This window comes from Dermacentor silvarum, chromosome 5 (genome assembly GCF_013339745.2).
Source record: "Dermacentor silvarum isolate Dsil-2018 chromosome 5, BIME_Dsil_1.4, whole genome shotgun sequence".
In the NCBI taxonomy this organism is placed as follows: Eukaryota; Metazoa; Arthropoda; class Arachnida; order Ixodida; family Ixodidae; genus Dermacentor; species Dermacentor silvarum.
The window spans coordinates 182,655,282-182,674,863 of NC_051158.1; the positions used below are offsets into that span (position 1 = coordinate 182,655,282).

Consider the following 19,582-nt stretch of genomic DNA (forward strand, 5'->3'; position numbering starts at 1 on the left):
ATTGGGCGTGCTGGTTCTATTGTTCAACCTTGAACTTTGTGTGCAGACTCTACCGCCAGTCTTGGCTATGCCTGACCACAAGGAACAGCAAGATGCCACCTCACCCCCAGATGTCAAATGATGTGGCGTGTCAAGGCAGCAAGACTGTGTTGTATTCAGCAATACTGACAACCATATTGTGAAGCACCGGCTTTCCTTCTATGTACAGTCTGTTTCACACTTAGGGGAAATCTCGGAGCGCATTGCATCGCAATGCGGTGAGCGCTGGAGTCGGGCGCTGAAAGCAGCTCACGCAGGCGCAGATGCACAAGGCGCATTATCTTGCGTCGAGCTGTCGACGCGGTTCAAGATAACGCGCCTTGAGCGTCTGCGCCTGTGCGAGCTGCTTCCGGCACCCGACTCCAGCGCTCGCCGCATCGCGATGCAATGCGCTCCGAGATTTCCCCTAAGTGTGAAACAGACTGTACAACACGACACATCAGCAGAATAAGAACAAGGAAATGCCCCACACATGTGCGCGGCGCTAAACTGGACGCACTACCTGCAAGAGAGAATGAGGGAGAGTGAGCTTCCACGTCACTCGAGTACCTGCTTACAAATGTTTTTCTTTTTTTTTTGGCACAACATCAAAGCTGCGATTGACGTAATGCCCAGCACCATATCGAATATAAAGCACAATAGGCCAACATAGAGAAACCAAAAACAACTGCACGCACAACGCGTCACCAAAGCAAACACAACACCTGCTTTCTATGTTGCATATGAGCTGAAATGGGTGAATCTCAAACTCTGCGAGTGTCACATAACATCTGAAACCATTAGCTGCTACGAGAGAACCAGTGCGGTTAATCTGGCGTGCTATGCATGCATCTGTAGCCTAATATGCAAAGAATTGGGCTGCTGCACTAGAGACTCGTGTTCAATACCCACCATCAGGAGCATTACTAATTATTAATGAAGCTACCTGGGCAGGTGTACTAAGAAATTCAAAATTAGATCATGATAATGCTTTGCATTAAGAGACAACTTGCTGGCGGTTGGAGCTTAACCCACATTTTCTGCTTTGTGCTTGCGATGCTCTACCAAGTGAGCTATGTCAGATGTCCCAATGCCCATTTTCTTGGATAGTTGCACATGTGTACCAAACTTTGTCCTGGAAGTGCTAGGCAGCAGAACTAACAGCCATGATGGCAGATGTGAAGTATCCTTTAAACCCCTCACATTAAATACAACATTATCTTAAAAGCAGGCAACTGGCCAATGAACACTCGTGTTCTACCTTGAGGCAATAAGGCTGCCAATGTCGAGACATTTGCATTTTATGAGCGACAAAAATCAGGGGAAGCACGGAGCTCAATTTCTTGTTAGTAACAAGCACGTGATGGCAACAGACAACGAAGCAACAGTGGCTGCATAGAAAAATGGGCTACAGCTCATGACAAGCATTGGCGACTCAGAATAGAATTCTTTCTCTACAATTTATTGTCTCAAGACACCTCGAAGCAAATTTTGTGGATTTACTTTTAGTATGTCTTTTGCGACTGCAAATTTAAATGCATGTAATAATTTGTGGCAACTTGGAACATTTTAATGTTTAGCATCTCCATACTTTAAATCTGTGGACAAGCTTTGCTACCTTTTTAGAACAACAATTACCTGGTGTCATACATGATGACTCAAACCACTATTAGTTAAAGCAACCTTCAAAGGAGCAGAAGCACTCCCTCAGCAAACATATATACATACCAGGTTTAGACTAAGCAAACTAAGCAGTACTTGTGGCCACTTGCTTTCAACAAGGCAGAAACAGGTCAGATGTTGACAAAGACAACAAATATAAGGTGCGGCCAAAAGAAATAAGCAGAAGCTGTAAAGACAGCAGCAGCACAGTGAAACAAATTAGACAAATGTGCACACGGCAAGCGTTCCTGAGGACAATGCACAACGTCACTGCCGCAGTTAGAAGCTAATCCTCCTACAAGAAAAAACAAAAAAACAGCACAATGAAACAAATTAGACAAATGTGCACACGGCAAGCGTTCCTGAGGACAATGCACAACGTCACTGCCGCAGTTAGAAGCTAATGCTCCTACAAGAAAAAACAAAAAAAGAACAACCAAGATTATTTTGCTCAAACAGCACGTGTGTGGAGTTGCTTGATATTATAAAAACAGCACAGACAACAAGTAAGGCAGACACAGTATTTGTATCATCTGCCTTCCAGCGTTTTTTACAATGTCGATTACGGTTGCAAAGGTACGCACATGATCTACGAACAACGAAAGCAACGGACGTGAATTAAGGCGAGCTGAATTCGTACACTCCTATATGTTTAATTTTGAAGGTACCCGTAAAAGCGACAGCAGCAGTAAAGCGGGTTTGGTTAACAGCTTGCTCACAACGTACACATTGCACGCTTTAACTCCACGGCTCTCAAAAGAGTTGCTAAGAAGCTGTAAGTGAAAGAAATACGCTTTCTTTATCTCACTGCAACAAATGAAAGCCTCTGACGCACCTACCGCGGTCAGCGCAAGCAGTGAGCAAGGTAATTGAATGCAGCCATGTATTGTATAGGTAAATAAGAGCGCATAGCGTAGTCATCCCATAGAGATGGAGAAAGAAAGACCTACGCACGAGATATATACCAAAGGACGGCATACACCGATAGAGCTAGTTGAGTGCATGCACTTTCCGGCGCGTGAACGCTTCCGCCATTCGTTTTACATCGGAGTAACGCGTAGGAACTGCGATGGTACTTGTTGAAGGCACGAACGAATAAATTATCCCGCGATCACTACGAGACCTGCGACAACCGTTTTGTGCTCCTTCGAATTTCTAGATCACACCGGCCACTGCTCAAATGCGCAACCGGTTGTTTTTACAAGTGTCAGCTAGAGAACGGGCAATCGCACGACACCCACCTTTGCTCCAAATGCGTCGCGGCAGCTGAGCAACAAATGTCATCAAGCCCAACCCCGCAATGTCCGCAATTTCAGCTTCTAAGCAAGTGCAAAAAAACGAAACTTGAATGCTCACAATGCGCGCGTGAACGAGGAGCGAGCCCTAGTGTCTGAGTTCGAGAGTAGCTATTTCAAAAAGCAAAAAACAAACAACAATGTGACGTCACATCCGGCAAAGGAGAGTTGTTCTCCTTTCCCACCTTCTCTCAGCTCACGCATGCGCAGCGACATCGGAGCCCTCGGGGGCGACGTTCAGGTCTCCCGGAGTGATTGCGCGGGCACAGAAAGTATATAGGAGGCTATGGCTCCACTAACGTGAGCAGTGATGCACCGCTAATGGGCTCGTACTGCCTTAATCAATGGCCCATAAGCCCCGTAAACGCGCCTCCCCATTACGACGACAGAAGAGAAGTGGAACTACGCTGGAATAATGAGCGGCAAGGCAGCCAGCTGTGGAAGACAACGACGAACGCGGGAGCAGTGGCACGAGCGCGTGCCGAGCGCGAGCCGCTTGCTTACCGTGACAACGACGACAGCAGACGCCGACAGCCCGGGCGCATTTATTTACAAACAGGTGCCGTCCAGAGTAGTTTTGCGCGCGATTTCATAGACATAGAATAGAACCACATTATGGGAAATTGATAACATATAGCATACAGGAACGGAAACGCACCTTATACAAACATGGAAGCTCTGGGAATCGAACCCGTGTACTTCGCGTGAAAACCAAACACGCTAACCATTACACCTCATCATACACTGGCGCAGAGAACTCGCATAGCTATTTGCAGACACATTTGTGTTTCCAATAGAGCACTGCACGGGCCAATTTTTTCAGCCCGGGCCCGGCCTGGTCCCGTTTTTACGTTGGGCTGCCCGCTCGCGTCCGACCAAAAGTTTTATGGCAAGACCCGGGCCCGGCCCGGGTGCGAAAGTAATCTACGTTTCCCGCCCGGCCTGCCACCCCTTTACCTCAGGCCCGAGCCCGGCCCGAGCCCGGCCCGAGCCCGGCTCAAAACCGGCCCGAAACCGGCCGAACCCGGCCCGAGACCGAAAAAGACATGTTTTTCAGAGTCGAGACCCGCGAGGATAACTCGCTGCACGTTACATGCACACCACCAGAAAGTCCGAGCCCGGCCCGAGTCCGCATCAAAAAAAAAAAAAAAAAAATGCCGAGCGCGGCCTGGGCCCGGGTCAAAAAGCACATGCCATGCCCGAGCCCGTGAAAAAACTGCCCTACCGGCCCGGCCCGGCCCGGCTCGGGCTTTCGGGTAAGCCCGAGCCTGTGCAGTGCTCTAACTTCCAAGGCTGTCGTTTTATGTCGATCGTTCACCGTCAGCGATTGTGGGTGGCCGGTATACATATACTTAGTGTAACTGTTGCCGATGCTTAGGTGGTGGGTGATAAAGTAAAGATCAGGCCCGAAGCCAGGAATTTCTTTAGGAGGGGGGTGCGGGCGGGGCGGGGGGGGGGGGGGGGGGACAGGGGGCACTTGCTGAATGCTGTGCCTATGTGAGCAAGGTGCCTATATTTCACTTATTAAATTCGGTAAACATCGCAGTATGTCAATTATGTGAATTCTGAAATTCTAGAAGAAACGGTGGGGGGGAGTACTGTCGCAGTGGCGGCAAAGTCCCGAGCGCCGCCGCCCCTCTCTGCTTTCGGGGGACGGCTGTCGGGTGCGGCGTCCTCTGCTCTTTTGTGATGCTCTGGGTCGCTTACGCGGCGGCCCGTTCAGCCAATGTACTCAGCGCCGTAGGACATGGGCTCGGAAAGATCTGCGCCATTTTGCACGTGGTGAGCAGCTGTTGACGAGTTACCTTGCGCAGCAGGGTAGCGGGAGCCCTGCCCCCCCCCCTCCCCCTCGTGGCTACTGGCTTGGTCAAGATGTATTTAAATAAGTAGCAGTCTACGACTACCGCTTTCAACAGCTCTCATGTGGGGCGGAAAGGGTAAACCGGGTAATCCAATAAAACTTCGGTTGGGGCTAGTTGGTACGTAGTATTTCAAGGTGAAAAAAATTACCACAGAAACCCACGACAAACCACAAAGAAGGGCGCCACAAAGAGCGCAGCACCCGTGCTTGTCTCGTCTCTTCTTTGTGGTTCTCTAGCAGGTGCTTGCGCTGAAAAAAAAAAAAAAAAAAAAAACAGAAAACAGGAGAAGATTACGGAGCATGGGAGCTGCGCGAGAAGCAACGCTGCTTCGCCAGGCGAATGTTGTTCTTCAATGTTTTTTTTTTTTTTTCTTTATTCGCTATGCTGCGGCTGTTGTCGCTGTTTAACCGGGAACTCGGCTTTGTCTGAGAAATTTTCAACCTAGTTCACAAGGTTCCGTTAAAACTGATCCGCCGCCAAGATACCCACCTGCAACGTTAATTAACTGCACTTCCTTCGAAGTTGCGCTGTTGCGCTGCCTAAACGGTATAACTGCAATACGGCTATAAGACATCGATAAATAAATAAATAAATAAATAAATAAATAAATAAATAAATAAATAAATAAATAAATAAATAAACTAAGCGGGCGGGATTTTGCCAGCACGTCTGTTTGTTGAACCAAGAAATATTTCCATTCACCTCGGATGGCCGCAACAGGGATGCCCTGTCCTTAAGACTGACATATATAGCGTTTGTGAGTACGGGAAAAATTCTCTCGAACCGCGCCTTTTATACCACTCCGTTGTAGTTTTTGATTCATTGTTTACTTTGGAGCATCAAGGCGCGTTGGTATCAGCGCCCGTGAGCCTACCTAACTGCATTGCAAGTAGTTGTTCTTGTTGTTGCCTATCACGCATGTGGCTCCTACCCACGGTGGGGGATTGGCCAAGAAATGGGTGGATTAATCCGAATTAACATGGAGGATAAATTTCCGAATATCTATGGAATTAGTATTGAACAGCGTAGAATTATATGTTAAGGTAAATCAGGAAAGTCATATCGAATGAGTAATAATTAATTTAAGAGTAGAAAGAAAGATAGAATTTAGCAGGGTATTCATTTGGATTCTGTAAGAAACGTTTGGACAGCGAAGCAAGCATCCCTGTGGCTGAATCCTAAAGTGGACGCCCCGAACAAAAGAATATTAGGTTCTGTTAAGTTCAGGCCAAGCCTTCGAAAAGGTATTTCCAACAATCGTTTTCTTGCCGCAGTAAAGCGGCGACAAGATAGAAGAAAGTGGTGTATCGTCTCTTCCTCATTACAAAACGGGCAGAGGGGGGAGGGAACCAAACCCGACCTGTGTAAGTAGAAATTTAGGGAGGGTATACAGCAACGTAATTTGGTGAGAGAGACCTCAAGCATCTTTGTGTTACAGGATTCGCTACGCCAGGGAAATGCCAGGTGCTTATAATCTGGAGAAGCAGTCAGAACTGGGTTTGATAAGGCTTTTCTAATTGATCGCATCTGAAATCTAGCCGCCGTGATGTGTGCTGTCATGGTCGAATAGGAAGAACTGGGGCGGAAAGTGAGGTCTTTGCCAGTGAATCAGCAGTTTCATTAAAAAACAGATCTTTAGGACCAGGTACCCAATTCAAATGAACACATTGCGCATGGGCAGGAACAAGCAAGTAAAAGAGTTTTAGCATGGGTGAATCATTAGTGGCGGTGAGGGAAGAGCATACAGAAAGGGAGTCAGTAAGAATAGCAGCTGTTGTAGTCCTCTGGTCTAATTTACGTAAAGCTAGGATTACTGCTAAAAACTCGGCCAGAAAAATAGGCACAAAATCGGGCAATCTTAAAGAAAAAGACCAGTCGAGTGCAGGACAAAATATCCCAATGCCAGTCTTTTCCTCGCTCTGTGATGCGTCTGTTGCAATGATATTTGTTCCTAGGGAGCTTAGGTGGTCTCGCAACATGGCGTTTAAGATGCCGTAAAGTAGTAGTTTCGCGTGGCTTGGGAAAACGTCATCGAACCTGATCTCCAGGTAATTTGAATGCGTATTGTTAGGAAGCACATCGCGAATTCGCACATTTAGTGGTTCAAGTAATTTTTGCACAAATATAATCTGTGGTGTATGAAACCTGGGCCAATGAACGGGAAAAAATAATTGTGGATCGGAGATGCAAATTAATTGAGGACGGCTTAATGGTGATTCATATAGTCGTAAGAAAGTCTGAACGGTCAGAAGGCATAAAATGGGTGGGATTCTCGTTTCCAGATATAATACGGCATTTGCAACGTATTTTGGAAGGCCTAAGCACAGATGTAGCGCCTCTCGCTCTAATAAAACTAACGGGCGAAGCTTTTATGATGGAACACCTGATAATAAAACACAGCCAAATTCTAAAACCGGACGAACGTACATTTTATATACAATCAAAATGGATTTTCTTCGCGTACCTGTTCTTCCATTGCTCAACTTGCGCAAAATGCCCATTGTACGAGCTCCTTTTGTTGCAAGGTATTCAATTTGCGGCCGTCAGTTATAATTTCCTTATTCCAAGGTACTTCAGTGACTCTACTTGTGGGATATCTTCGAGATGGTAGTTATGTGATATGCGTACTGGGTCTTTAACGGGAAAAACAAGGATAGCACACTTATTAGCAATCAAGTTTAAGTGTAAGCTATCCAGCCAGCCTTCTAGTTTCCTTAGATACGACTGCGAAATTTCTTAAAGGGAGTACATGTCACTAGCCATACCAAAAAAGGAAATGTCGTCAGCATAAACGTAGGTACTGACACCTGGGTGAACGGGGATTCTGCTCAGTAAAATATTAAATAATATTCGTGAAAGTACCGATCCCTGAGGAACACCTCTTGTTTGCTTGTGTTTACCAGATGAATAGCCACTTCGAAAACAAAAGAATTCCCTGTCTTTCAAAAATTCATGCACCCATTCTACAATATATCCTGGAAAGCCATGGCCCTGTAACCGATTTGTTAAAATTATATCTTGAATGCTGTCATAGGCTTTACATATATCTAAGGTAACTAAAGCCACATATTGTTTTTTCTGTCTGGTGATGTTAATGCGACTTTGAAGGTCTACATGCGCGTGCCATACTGAATAACCAGATCGAAGTCCAATTTGACACGAAATCAGCAATTGATTTTCGTCAATAAACTGCCCATGAAGCACTCTTTCAATAAGTTTCACTATGTTGTCAACGCAATTTGTCTTATGTTGTCGATAGTATACCCTGCCCTTTGCATTTTAAGTAACGGAATAATTTTGGCGATCTTCCACTTCCGTGGAATCCATGCATTACAGTAGTTCAGCAACTTCAGACGCTCACTGGGGGCTTCTTGGAACAAGATCTTTAACATTGCATTTTTTATTCCGTCCGGGCCAGGCGCTGTAGTTGGCGACCATAACATGACCTGTGCTACTTCCGAATAGGATATCTGTCTGTAGTCCGAGAATGCAGGTGTAAATACACAAGTTTGAAGGCACGTTGTGAGCCGGCTCTCCAATCCTTTAGCCAATAAGTCTAAGGACTCCTGCATTTCCTGTGATGTATAGACGATTGAGTCTACATTAACGCTTATTGGGAGTCTGCTTCTAGAACGAAGGTAATTAAATAAAGCATACTTGTTTTTGGATTGAGATAGATAATCAAAATGTTTTTTATCGTACTCATCTTTTGCGTGTTTGACAGTACGTTTGAAGGTTGCCGAAATAAATTAATAATATTTCCAATTTTATGGGCTCTGATTATGTAGATGTGTTTCCCAAGCAGCTTTTCTTCTGCGATAAACTCGTGTGCACTCATTGTTCCACCAGGGACTAGATGATGTACGCTTAGCTGTCTGAATTACGAATTCAGACTTTGTCGGGACATCTGTAATGCTAAAGAAATTTTCAAGCCAATTTCTTCGTCATTAGTATTAGTCAATGACGTAATGGAAGAGTGTAAGCAGTCATAAATTTTTTTTTACAATTAACAAATAGTCTGTCTTGTCGTTCAACTGATGTTAATGGGAATGCTATTTCGAAGTATACTGGGAGATGATCACTGTTTGTAGAGGAATCAATCGTAGTCCAAGATGTCACGGCAATACTTATGCTAGAATACGTCAAATCTAACACTGAGCGAGATTGGCCACGGACCAATGTGGATCGTCTCATATTTAGGCATGAAAGATTTTGTAGCGTTAGCTACACTGGCCTAGCCAAGCCCGTTTCGCGCGGCACATCAAGAGCCGTGCTGCGCATGCACAAGGATCAGTGATGTCACACGGCTTGCGCACCGGAGCCACCGGAGCCGGCACCTCTCGCGCACTCCGCCGCCGCCGCCGCGCGCGACTCACCGCCGCCGGTCTGCGCATTCCAGAGGAGTGACGTCGTAGCCGTGGTAGACGCACTGGCGCCGGCGCGCGCTCGCTGTGCAGTCGCCGTCTGACACTGCGCTGGAGCCGCTGCGCTTCTGACTGGCGTTTGCCAGTGTGGTATAGCCATGGAGAAGGAGAGCGCAAATGCTGCTCAACAGCGCAGAAGAACGGAGAAGCTTGACTCATCGGATCCCGAAGTAGTTGCCTGGCAATTAGCGGTTGAGCGTAGGAGACAACCAGGAAAGCTAAGAATAATTATCTGAACCTTTGCTAACGCTACGTATATCCTGGCATAGCCGAGCTAAGCCACATCAACTTGTTTATGTATGGTCCAGTCTCATAGGCGCGTCCCACATGCATCTCTTCTGTAACACCATGATACGTGATGCGAGTTGGAGTCACCAGTAAGGTTTTTGCAGCTAGTAAGCGCACTATCCAATTGGTATGTACTGTGTACGCCCGTAGGGAAATAAGCATTTATAATCGGAAATATACCGTAGCCTGGTATGCTAAGGTTGACTGCCAAAATTTCACATTCCTTGGACATTACCTTGAAAGCTATTTTCGCCTTATGACATAATTTAGATGACAACAAAATCATTAAACCACCTCATAGTAAAAGGCGATCTAATCGAAAAGGTCGGAAATCTTTAAAATTAAAATTTTTCTCAGGAGTAAGCCAGGTTTCTTGTAAAACTATGACGTCAGGGTTAAGATGTGTTGTTAAGCAATTTAAGTCTATTGAAGCAGAAATCAAGGAACGACAGTTCCACTGTAGCACTTTTAAAGAAGCTATGGTGATATAATTGATATTGTTACGACCTCGAGAGAGGGTTAAGGGAGCGTTTAACGAGTAAGGCACAAAGATGTAGCTCCTTGGGCTATGCTGGCTGGTGTCAATCGTATGAGCAACGTCGTCTTGTTCTTTCTCTTGTCTCGCTTCCCTCACTTTTCACTGGCAGTAACACGGCGTAACATTCCTCCTCTCCCAGACGAAGCCCGCCGGGCAAGTCACTCCTGCTTCCTTCGTGTGAACGGCTTCAAGCGGGCAACCTGAGTCACCTCAGTCTTGCACTGAACGCGGCCATTTGAAGTGAGACGTGCAATTGTGTAGTTCACCTCGCTTGGACGATCGAGGATAACGAACGGCCCGGCATAGTCTTCAAGTAGCTTTTGGCTCTAGCCACGTCGGCGTATTGGAGCCCACAGCCACACGAGGTCACCGGAAACTTAGGTAACATGCTGGTGTTGGCTGTCGTAGCGTGCTTTAGAGTGGTCTTCCGCGGCTAATGTACCTAAGCGAGCACGTCGACGAGCCTCTTCTGCCGACACAATGTCTCTGCGATAGACAAATCGTCATGGATGACAAAAGGAAAGATAGTATCCAGAGTATGACGAGGTTGGCGCGCGTAAAGAAGGAAGAAAGGGCTGAAACCGGCCGTTTCGTGTTTCGCACAGTTGAAAGCGTACGTCACGAACGGTAATACTTCATCCCAGTTCTTGTGGTCCGAAGCAACGTACATTGATAATATGTTGATCAACGTTCGGTTTGTGCGCTCGGTGAGAGCATTATATAGTTTGTGGATTATACGCTGTTGAGTGTCGGAACCTGGAGGCATACGAACACAGCAATTCTTCCACAACATCGGCAATAAATTGGCGATCACGGTCACTTATTATCACGCGAGGTGGCCCGTGTCGGAGTATGATTGAATGCAGCATAAAATCCGAATCCTGCGCAGCAGTGGTGGAGGAAATGGCAGCGGTTTCACAATATCGCGTCAGGTAGTCGGCACACACAATTATACACCGGTTTCCTCTTGAAGAACGCGGAAGCGGCCCGATCAGGTCTATGCCGACTTTTTCAAAAGGAGAACTGTGGCACTTTACTGGCTGTAGGTGTCCGACTGGAGCTGAGTTAGGTCGCTTGTGGCTCTGACACTGTGTACAACTGGCCAAATAGGTGTCAATTGTTTTGCGCATTTGAGGCCAGTAGAATCGTTCCTTTGTACGACAAAGTATTCGCGCGATCCCTAAGTGACCAGAGGTCGGGTCATCGTGCGTAACGCACAGAACAGATGTTTGAAGAGACTGCAAAACCACCAATAGAAAACGGGCGCCCGTCGTTGATAAGTTCCTCTTGTAAAGAAGACCTTCACGGACGAAAAATCGGCCTTCGGATATAGTCCCCTGTGTGGCAGAGAAAAAAGCGTTCAAGCTTGGGTCTTTGCGCTGCTCTGCGGCGAATGTCAAGGCATCGGGAAAGTCAGGCGGCAGCGAAGTGATCAGGTGGTCAAAGTTGTCGGCTTCACAGCCCGTCGTACGTTGTGGCATCCTAGAAAGGCAATCTGCGTCAGCGTGTCGATGACCACTGTTGTACGAAATAGCGAACACATATTCCTGTAGACGAAGGGCCCATCGCGCGAGGCGACCGGATGGGTCACGAAGATTGACCAGCCAGCACAGAGAATGGTGATCTATGACGATGGTGAACGGGCGACCATATACGTACGAGCGAGACCGCTGCACGGCAAATACTACCGCTAGGCATTCTTGTTCCGTCACAGTGTAGTTGCGTTCCGGCTTGCTTAAAGAACGGCTTGCGTACGCGACGACATGTTCTTTGTTTCTAGAGCGCTGAACGAGAACGGCACCGATGCCGACGCCACTTGCGTCTGTGTGAATCTCCGTTGGGGACGAAGGATCAAAGTGCCGCAGTATTGGCTGTGAAGTTAACAAAAACTTCAGCTGGTGAAAAGCGGCTTCACACTCAGGAGTCCACTGAAACGGAGTGTTCTTAGCAGAATATTCGTCAGGGGTTGAGCGACATCCGCGAAACCGGGTATGAACCACCGGAAATATGAGCAGAGGCCTACGAAACTACGAAGCTGTTTGACAGATTGAGGTTGCTCGAATGATTCAACGGCTGCCGTCTTCTGTGGGTCTGGTCTAATTGCATCTTTATCGACGAGATGTCCTAACACCACTGTTTGGCACTCACCAAAGTGACATTTCTTTGAATTCAGCTCAAGACCAGCTTTTGTAGCGTTAGCTACACTGGCCTAGCCAAGCCCGTTTCGCGCGGCATATCAAGAGCCGTGCTGCGCATGCGCAAGGATCAGTGATGTCACACGGCTTGCGTACCGGAGCCACCGGAGCCGGCACCTCTCGCGCACTCCGCCGCCGCCGCCGCGCGCGACTCACCGCCGCCGGTCTGCGCATTCCAGAGGAGTGACGTCGTAGCCGTGGTAGACGCACTGGCGCCGGCGCACGCTCGCTGTGCAGTCGCCGTCTACACTGCGCTGGAGCCGCTGCGCTTCTGACTGGCGTTTGCCAGTGTGGTATAGCCATGGAGAAGGAGAGCGCAAATGCTGCTCAACAGCGCAGAAGAACGGAGAAGCTTGACTCATCGGATCCCGAAGTAGTTGCCTGGCAATTAGCGGTTGAGCGTAGGAGGAATGAACAGAAGAAGGCTAAACGTGCTGCGGAGACACTGGAGCAAAGGGACGAACGTCTAGCAAAGCGACGTCGCCAGGAGGCTGAGCGACGTGCCCGACCACCCTTGCGGCAACAACAAAACGCCGTCGATGACGTCAAGGCTCGCCGATCGACTGAATATACTGTGAAACTCAGCGAAAGCGCCAGTGCGACTCGGACCTTCAGCTGAACCTTTGCTAACGCTACGTATATCCTGGCATAGCCGAGCTAAGCCACTGCAACTATTTTTTCGATACAGTCGATCGAGTACAATATTGAGACGAATGTTGTGCTTCTGAAATGTGCGTCCAAAAATTACGACATCATCAAGGTAGCACATACGAATCTGCCATTTTAAACCACGCAGATTAGTGTCCATGAACCTTTCGAATGTAGCCGGTGCATTGCACAATCCGAGCGGCATGACGTTGAATTCGTACAGCCCGTCTGGCGTAATGAATGCCGTTTTTTCCTTGTCATCTGGGTGCATCGGAATTTTCCAATAACCGGCTCTCAGAATCACAGAAGAAAAGTAGGAAGCGGAGTGCAGGCAGTCGATGGCGTCCTCAATACAGGGCAGTGGATAGACATCTTTCTTGGTTACGGAATTCAGTCGGCGATAGTCAATGCAGAATCTCCACGTACCATCTTTCTTCTTCACAAGAATGACGGGAGCAGCCCAGGGACTCGCGGATTCTTGAATTATCCCCTTTCCTAGAATCTCTTGCACTTGCTCGTTGATGATGTTGCGTTCAGATGGTGATACCCTGTAAGGTTTCTGCCGTACGGGATGCGCTGAAGCGGTGTTGATCCAATGACGTGTTCGAGACGCTGGAATTAAAGGCATTTTGCCGCTTTTTGAAAAGTCGAACACTTTGAAGTGCTTCGAGAGAACGCCCAGGAGTGTGTCACGTTCGCTTTGGCAGAGTGACTTGCTGATCATTTGTAGAAGCTGTGAATCGGCTGAACCTTGAGAACCGAGATGTTCATTCTCGCCTGTAGCTTCAACAAGTGCAACCAGCGTCGTAGATGATTATGGTTTGAAGACAGCGAGTTTCATGCCACGAGGCAACACTGCAGGCTCCATTGAACTGTTGATTGTCCACACACCTGCGCGCCCTCAACTACAGACACCACGCAATGGGGAACTAAAATGTTATTTTTCACACAGGTTGCATAAATCGGTTCAAGCGTCGCGTCGAACATGGCAAGGTCGTTACTACAACCGATTACTGGAACGCACACAGCAGAGAAGGCAGGAACAACCGTGTCCTCGGAGACAAAAAAGATGCATTCATCACGGGCTGAATTTTCCAATAGCGCAGCTGGGAAACTACCATGCACGGAAAGGTGCCCACTTCTACACTCAACAGTTGCCCCACACTCCCGCAAAAAATCGATTCCCAAAATAACGTCATGCGTCGATCGTGCAATAACTGCGAATTCTATGGGAAACACCTTGCCGCACAAAGACACGTCCACAGTGCAAACTCCCACCGGACACAACGCATCACCACTCACACCACGGAATGTCGCACCACGGCTTATACAAAACATAACTTTCAGTCCAAGAAGGTTCTTAAAATTCGCACTCATTACAGAAATTGTCGCGCCTGTATCCACAAGTGCCAGGGTAGGTACGCCATCAACACATACATGAACTTTGTTCTTCAGCATAAACACTGACGGGGGTATATCTGTCGAATGTGTCTGGTATCTTGAGGCCTCACCGCCATTGGCCGCGCCGATTAGTTTTCCGGCGGCGGTGACTGCGTGCGTCACCGCGGCGATGGGGATCGTCGAGCACGTGGGGCTTGTGGCGGCGTTAAGCTTCGATCAGAGGCCGGCGAGGGGTAGCGTAAACTGGTGGGCGTGCGTGGTGGCCGTGGCGTAGAGAACGGGCGGTCGAAAGGCTGGGAAGACATGAGCAAGGGATCTCGCTGGTATGTAGGGGGGGGGGGGGGGTGCAAAATCGCGAGATGTGACCCGGGACGCCACAGCTGTAACACACCAGCGGAGGTCGAGACACCCGTGGCAGCTAGGAGTGACCAGTCCTGTCAGAAGGCATTGGGTAGCAGTATCGCTCTTCATGGGACGGTAGCCAGCCGACGTTCGTTGAGTGAAACGAGGTGAGCGAAAACGCCGTTCGTAATTGAAGGGTGTCCGATCAGAGTACTCATGTGATCGCAGTGTGCCTTGGCATTAATCAACGTCTGCTGCGTTAACTGATGGCTGCCATGGGGCCGGAGCGGCTGGCGTTCGCGCGCGTTCTGTCTCCTTATAGCCTTCCTGAAAGGAGCTGGGGCAATGAGAGATTTGCTGACGTCGAAGCAATTCTTCCCGTACAATCTGGCGTATTGTCGACGAGAGGTGGTTAGGCGACACAGTGTCGACACTAGCCACTGTTGGGACGTTTGACAGACGGCCAAATTTCGGAGCTATCCGTAGCATCTTCACTCTTTCGAATGTGCGACAGTGCTACATCACGTCAGACACGGAGTTCAGGTTTTCTTTGCCAATCAAGAAATTGTACACGTCTTCGGCTATCCCCTTCACGACGTGTCCAACCTTGTCCTCTTCAGTCATCCTAGGATTCACTATCTTGCACAGCTTCAAAATTTCTTCTATATATGTAACAATATAATTGGAGATAATTGATAATTGGAGATATAATTGATATAATTACTTCAGCGACTACCATCGCAATATACTTTCTTGGATGCCAGAATGAGAAATAGGATTACCCTTTTTGTTTTTGGTATATTGACAAGACGCTGTTACTGGAGAACCAGTTCGCTTGTGCGGCCTGGTATCATGACTTGTTTCCATGTCATCCTGTGAGTCTGACTGACGCAAAGAACAAGGATCGGATCCAACAAACGTTGGGTCCGATCTGGTATTCGGCGCTAGGACTGAACTGGCTACCTGTTCTGCAGCACAAGCAAGCGATTTCGTTATTGGTGTTGCAGCTGTTTGCAACAGCTGAGTCATCTGAGCGGTAAACACTTGGGAAATGCATTCTGTAACAGTTTGCACAATATGTTGCATAGCCTTTGTCATTGCTTTTTCTACTGTTGACTCGATGAGTTTGGACAAGTTGTCTTCATTTAATGTCGATTGCCTCGCAGTGACGCCAGCGTATCCAAATGCGCTTTCCTTGACGACTGCAATAGCCTCTTGCCGCGAACATCGTCGCCTGTCAATTACCTCGGGTACCTGCATTTCATTAGCTTTTGCCGAGCAGTTTCCATAGTCAGCCGCATGGTTTCCTCCACACAGGCAGCATGTTTCAGTTTCAGCTGTGCACTCATTAGGGGAACGATCCTCACCACAGACGCGACAGCGTGCATTTGATTTGCAGGCTCCTGCACTATGGCCAAAACGCCAACAGTTCTGACACTGAAGTGGACGGGAAGCGAGAGGTTCCACTCTAAAAATAAGTGGTCGCACTTTGAGTTCAGATGGGCAGGACATGCCATCAAACGTAGCAATGACCGATTCAGTGGCAACTTTTTACCCGTTTACGAGTCCGTTGCATCGCTATACGGCTATGACACCACCATCAGACAGTTTCTCCAGAGTCTCAGTTGGGCTCAATCGAGAGTCTACGCCCCAGACAATTCCTTTAGTGCATGCTAGAAGGGGAGGAATGAACGCACTCACCGGCACAGATGAAAAATCTTACACTTTAGGAGGCCTGCAACACAGGTCGGATCTGATGACCTACAAACTATCCCACCTCTTCCAAATTGCCGGACATCGCTTATCATTTGGAAGTGACGCGTCATGGCTTGGAGCTCGGCCTGGACAGCCTGTGGGTTGTTCAGCCGGTTGAATCCACTGCTCGAGGCAGGGGCGTAGCCAGGGGGGGGGGGGAGTTCAACCCCCCCCACCCCCCGCCACTTACCCACCCTTTGTTCTCGTCGCTTCGCGCTGACATAATTCATGAAACCGGTGCTACTATCAAAATTTCATTCCTGAGCGCTTCCGTTTGGGTTGGTAATTTACAGCGAATCATGTCTGCATGTGGAAAAAACTGTCACGGTGTTTGTCAAGACTCTGTGAAGTTTTGGGCGAGAATGTAGCGGCCGCATTCTGAAGAACCAAATGCGCAACAAATGAAGCAACAAATGCGGCAGCCGCATTTCAGATGATGGCGAAAACGCTCGAGGCCCGTTTACTTAGATTTGGGTGCGCGTTAAAGACCCCAGGTGGTCGAAATCTCCGGTATACATTTCCGCCGCTTCCCTTCAGGTGCCGGTTAGGCCGCGCTCGCGCAGGCTACGTTCACACTTGGTCTCGAAGCTGTCGGAAGCGGCTAAATCTTACAAAAATCCGCCCGCCTAGGCGGCAAAACAGGCGTAAAAACAGGCTGCGAGCCAAATCGGTCTCGGGCCGATTTTTTCGCCATGGCGAAGCGGAAACGCGGCGGAAAGTCGTTCTGCTTCACTGGAAGCTACACTAGCATGTAAACAACCGGTCGTAAAATTGAACATGGCACCAAAAGTGTAGGCTGTAATTCTGATCGACGCGATCAAGAACCAGCCCTTGCTCTACGACAAGAGTGGCACTAAAACGTACTGTCAGCAATACTCGCGATAGTATTCAACGTCGCGCTACCGGAGGTACGGCAACGAAGCCTTGGCGTGACCCAACTTCTGGCGCTTTTGCAAAGCCAGGCGAACCCACCACCGCCGTTTCCGAGGTGTCCGCGTCTACCGTTTATTCATTGTCCATTTCTAGAAAACAACTAGGTAAAAGTATAAAAGCTATTTCTTCTTCCACTTCCATGGCAGACAATAGTTAGGCAGATTCCTCGTTGGCGCTCCATAATTCTCGCACGTGTACGGTATGTTGCAGAAGTCGCGGGGTGTTTTTCTGGTTGCGACGATATATTGAGAGCGTAGGTCTCACGTAGGACGCGCAGGCTTTGGCGAGCCCCAACACATGGGCCAGCCCTGGTATTAGCTGTGGTGTTCCCGTTGCCCCTTTGGTGTCCTGGAGGCGCCGACAATACGAAATGATGAAATATGTCATTACAACTTGTAAATAAAAGCTATTAAAGAAGTATTATCACGCCTAGGCACCAACCTATGACTTAGCGCTACCGCGCCCGTGTGAGGAAAGTTACGGAACGCCAACGAGGAATTTACCGAAGGTCGCAGATGACACGCGAAGTTGCGTAAAATTATCACTTTTGATGACGGTACGTGGGTCAATGAATGAACTAACCGCTCGAAATAATGCGATAATGAGCGCCACCACGCCGACAAACGTACGCAGACTACATAGATCTGGACGAAAACGGCAACGGCGGCCGTGGCGATAGGAAAACAAATGTGAACAACTTGGACAGGCGCGGAAAAACTTTTCCGGCCGCTTTGGCCTTTCCGCCCGCTTGCCGCTTCCCAAGTGTGAACGTAGGCTTAGTCTGCGCGAGAAACGTCGGTCAATTGTTTGCGATTGCGCCCCTACAGAAGGCTGGTAATTACTGTTGTGTTGTTGAATCCCAAACCAGCAATTACAGAAGGCTGGTAGTTGCTGTTTTGTTGTGGAATCCCAAACCAGCAATGTACACTCGAAGGGGTTGATGACAGCAGTGAAATTCCATTGACTCGCAACAGAATTCACGAAACAGACAGCCGAAAAGCTTGAATTACTGCTGTGCGCAGTACAGCGTAAGTAAACTCTTGTTGCAGGCGCTGACAGTTCTCGTCTGAGTTCATGCGTCCTGAGAAATTGATTATGTGCACTATGCACTGAACAAGACCGGAGTTCATTTCTGCATCACTAGTACACCAGTCAGTCGAGATTGTGTGAATTACAAGGCCGCTTCCTGTTTGCACCGGCGTAAGTGAAGCAGAAATGAGTTGCACGCACTACTTACAATGCGTACACATGCCATATCTATGCTGTGCGGTGAAATACTCTGTACAATTCTGAATCAGTTGACGTAAAGGCAAATGACGGCTGCATGCTCGCACACAGCGGAAGACACAGCGGCCCATGCACTTGCCGCAGGAAATACAACACTCTCGTATGAGGGAGCAGGGCGACGAAAGCTTCGAAAAAAAAATGCCTTACGCATTTTTGCGCGTATTTAAGTTTTCTAGCGCAAAGAAGCAGCGAACAAGCTATTGCTATGGGAGTAGGTATAGCCTGGTCACACGTGCACTCAAACGCGTATAGCCGTCCTTGACTTGTGAAACGCACTTCGCCCCGACGAGGACGACACCATCTACGCTTAACGGAAATTAACAATTAATGATGTCTTCTCCGATCGCACGGGGCGTCCCAATGATGCGTTTTCGAAGACTGGTTCATCCAGTGGCGCGATGAGAGACCGTTGCTCCAAACGCCCACTGTACCTGTCGTACTTACTGTATTTACTGAGCTTACTTTTACTTAATTTCTTCACAAGCACACGCATACGCGAGGGGGGGGGGGGGGGTCCCATGTCTTTGATATACATGTACAGAGTCGGCTTAAACTACCGATATTTGTTATCGATCACGTGCCGTAGAGGAAAGCAGACGCATGCCCCCCCCCCCCCCCCCCCCCCCGAAAAAAATGTCTGGCTACGCCCCTGGCTCGAGGGCACCAGCGCGACAGGGATGCTGCTAACACCACTGCGGAAGAAAGATTTCAAAGGCAAATCATCAGGAGATAGGGAGGCTGACCAAGGACTGGGCCGTGGCCCAGGAGAATTTTTAAACATCACCGCTGCTTCAATCACTGGATAAGTCCTGTAAAAATAAGATGATTAAGTTAAGTACGTCAAATCCACCCAAAACTCAGCCAAACCACCGCACAGCTAGCTTGTCAGGAGACAGGAGACAGCCAGTCGAACGCGCAGTGAAGCAGAGAAGTC

At 48.4% G+C, this 19,582-nt stretch overlaps 1 protein-coding gene across 7 annotated transcripts in view; it reads right to left on the reverse strand.

The window, feature by feature from the left end:
- Positions 1-19,582, reverse strand: part of LOC119454627 (keratin-associated protein 21-1-like) — a 569,870-nt gene that overhangs the window by 173,397 nt on the left and 376,891 nt on the right. The window contains exon 1 of one of the 7 annotated variants that reach the window (XM_049666921.1): positions 16,288-16,297. The exons of the other annotated variants lie outside the window; for them this stretch is intronic. The gene's annotated coding sequence lies outside the window, so the exon portion shown is untranslated. Of the gene's footprint in view, positions 1-16,287; positions 16,298-19,582 lie in introns of those variants that run through there. 7 annotated transcript variants of the gene reach the window in all.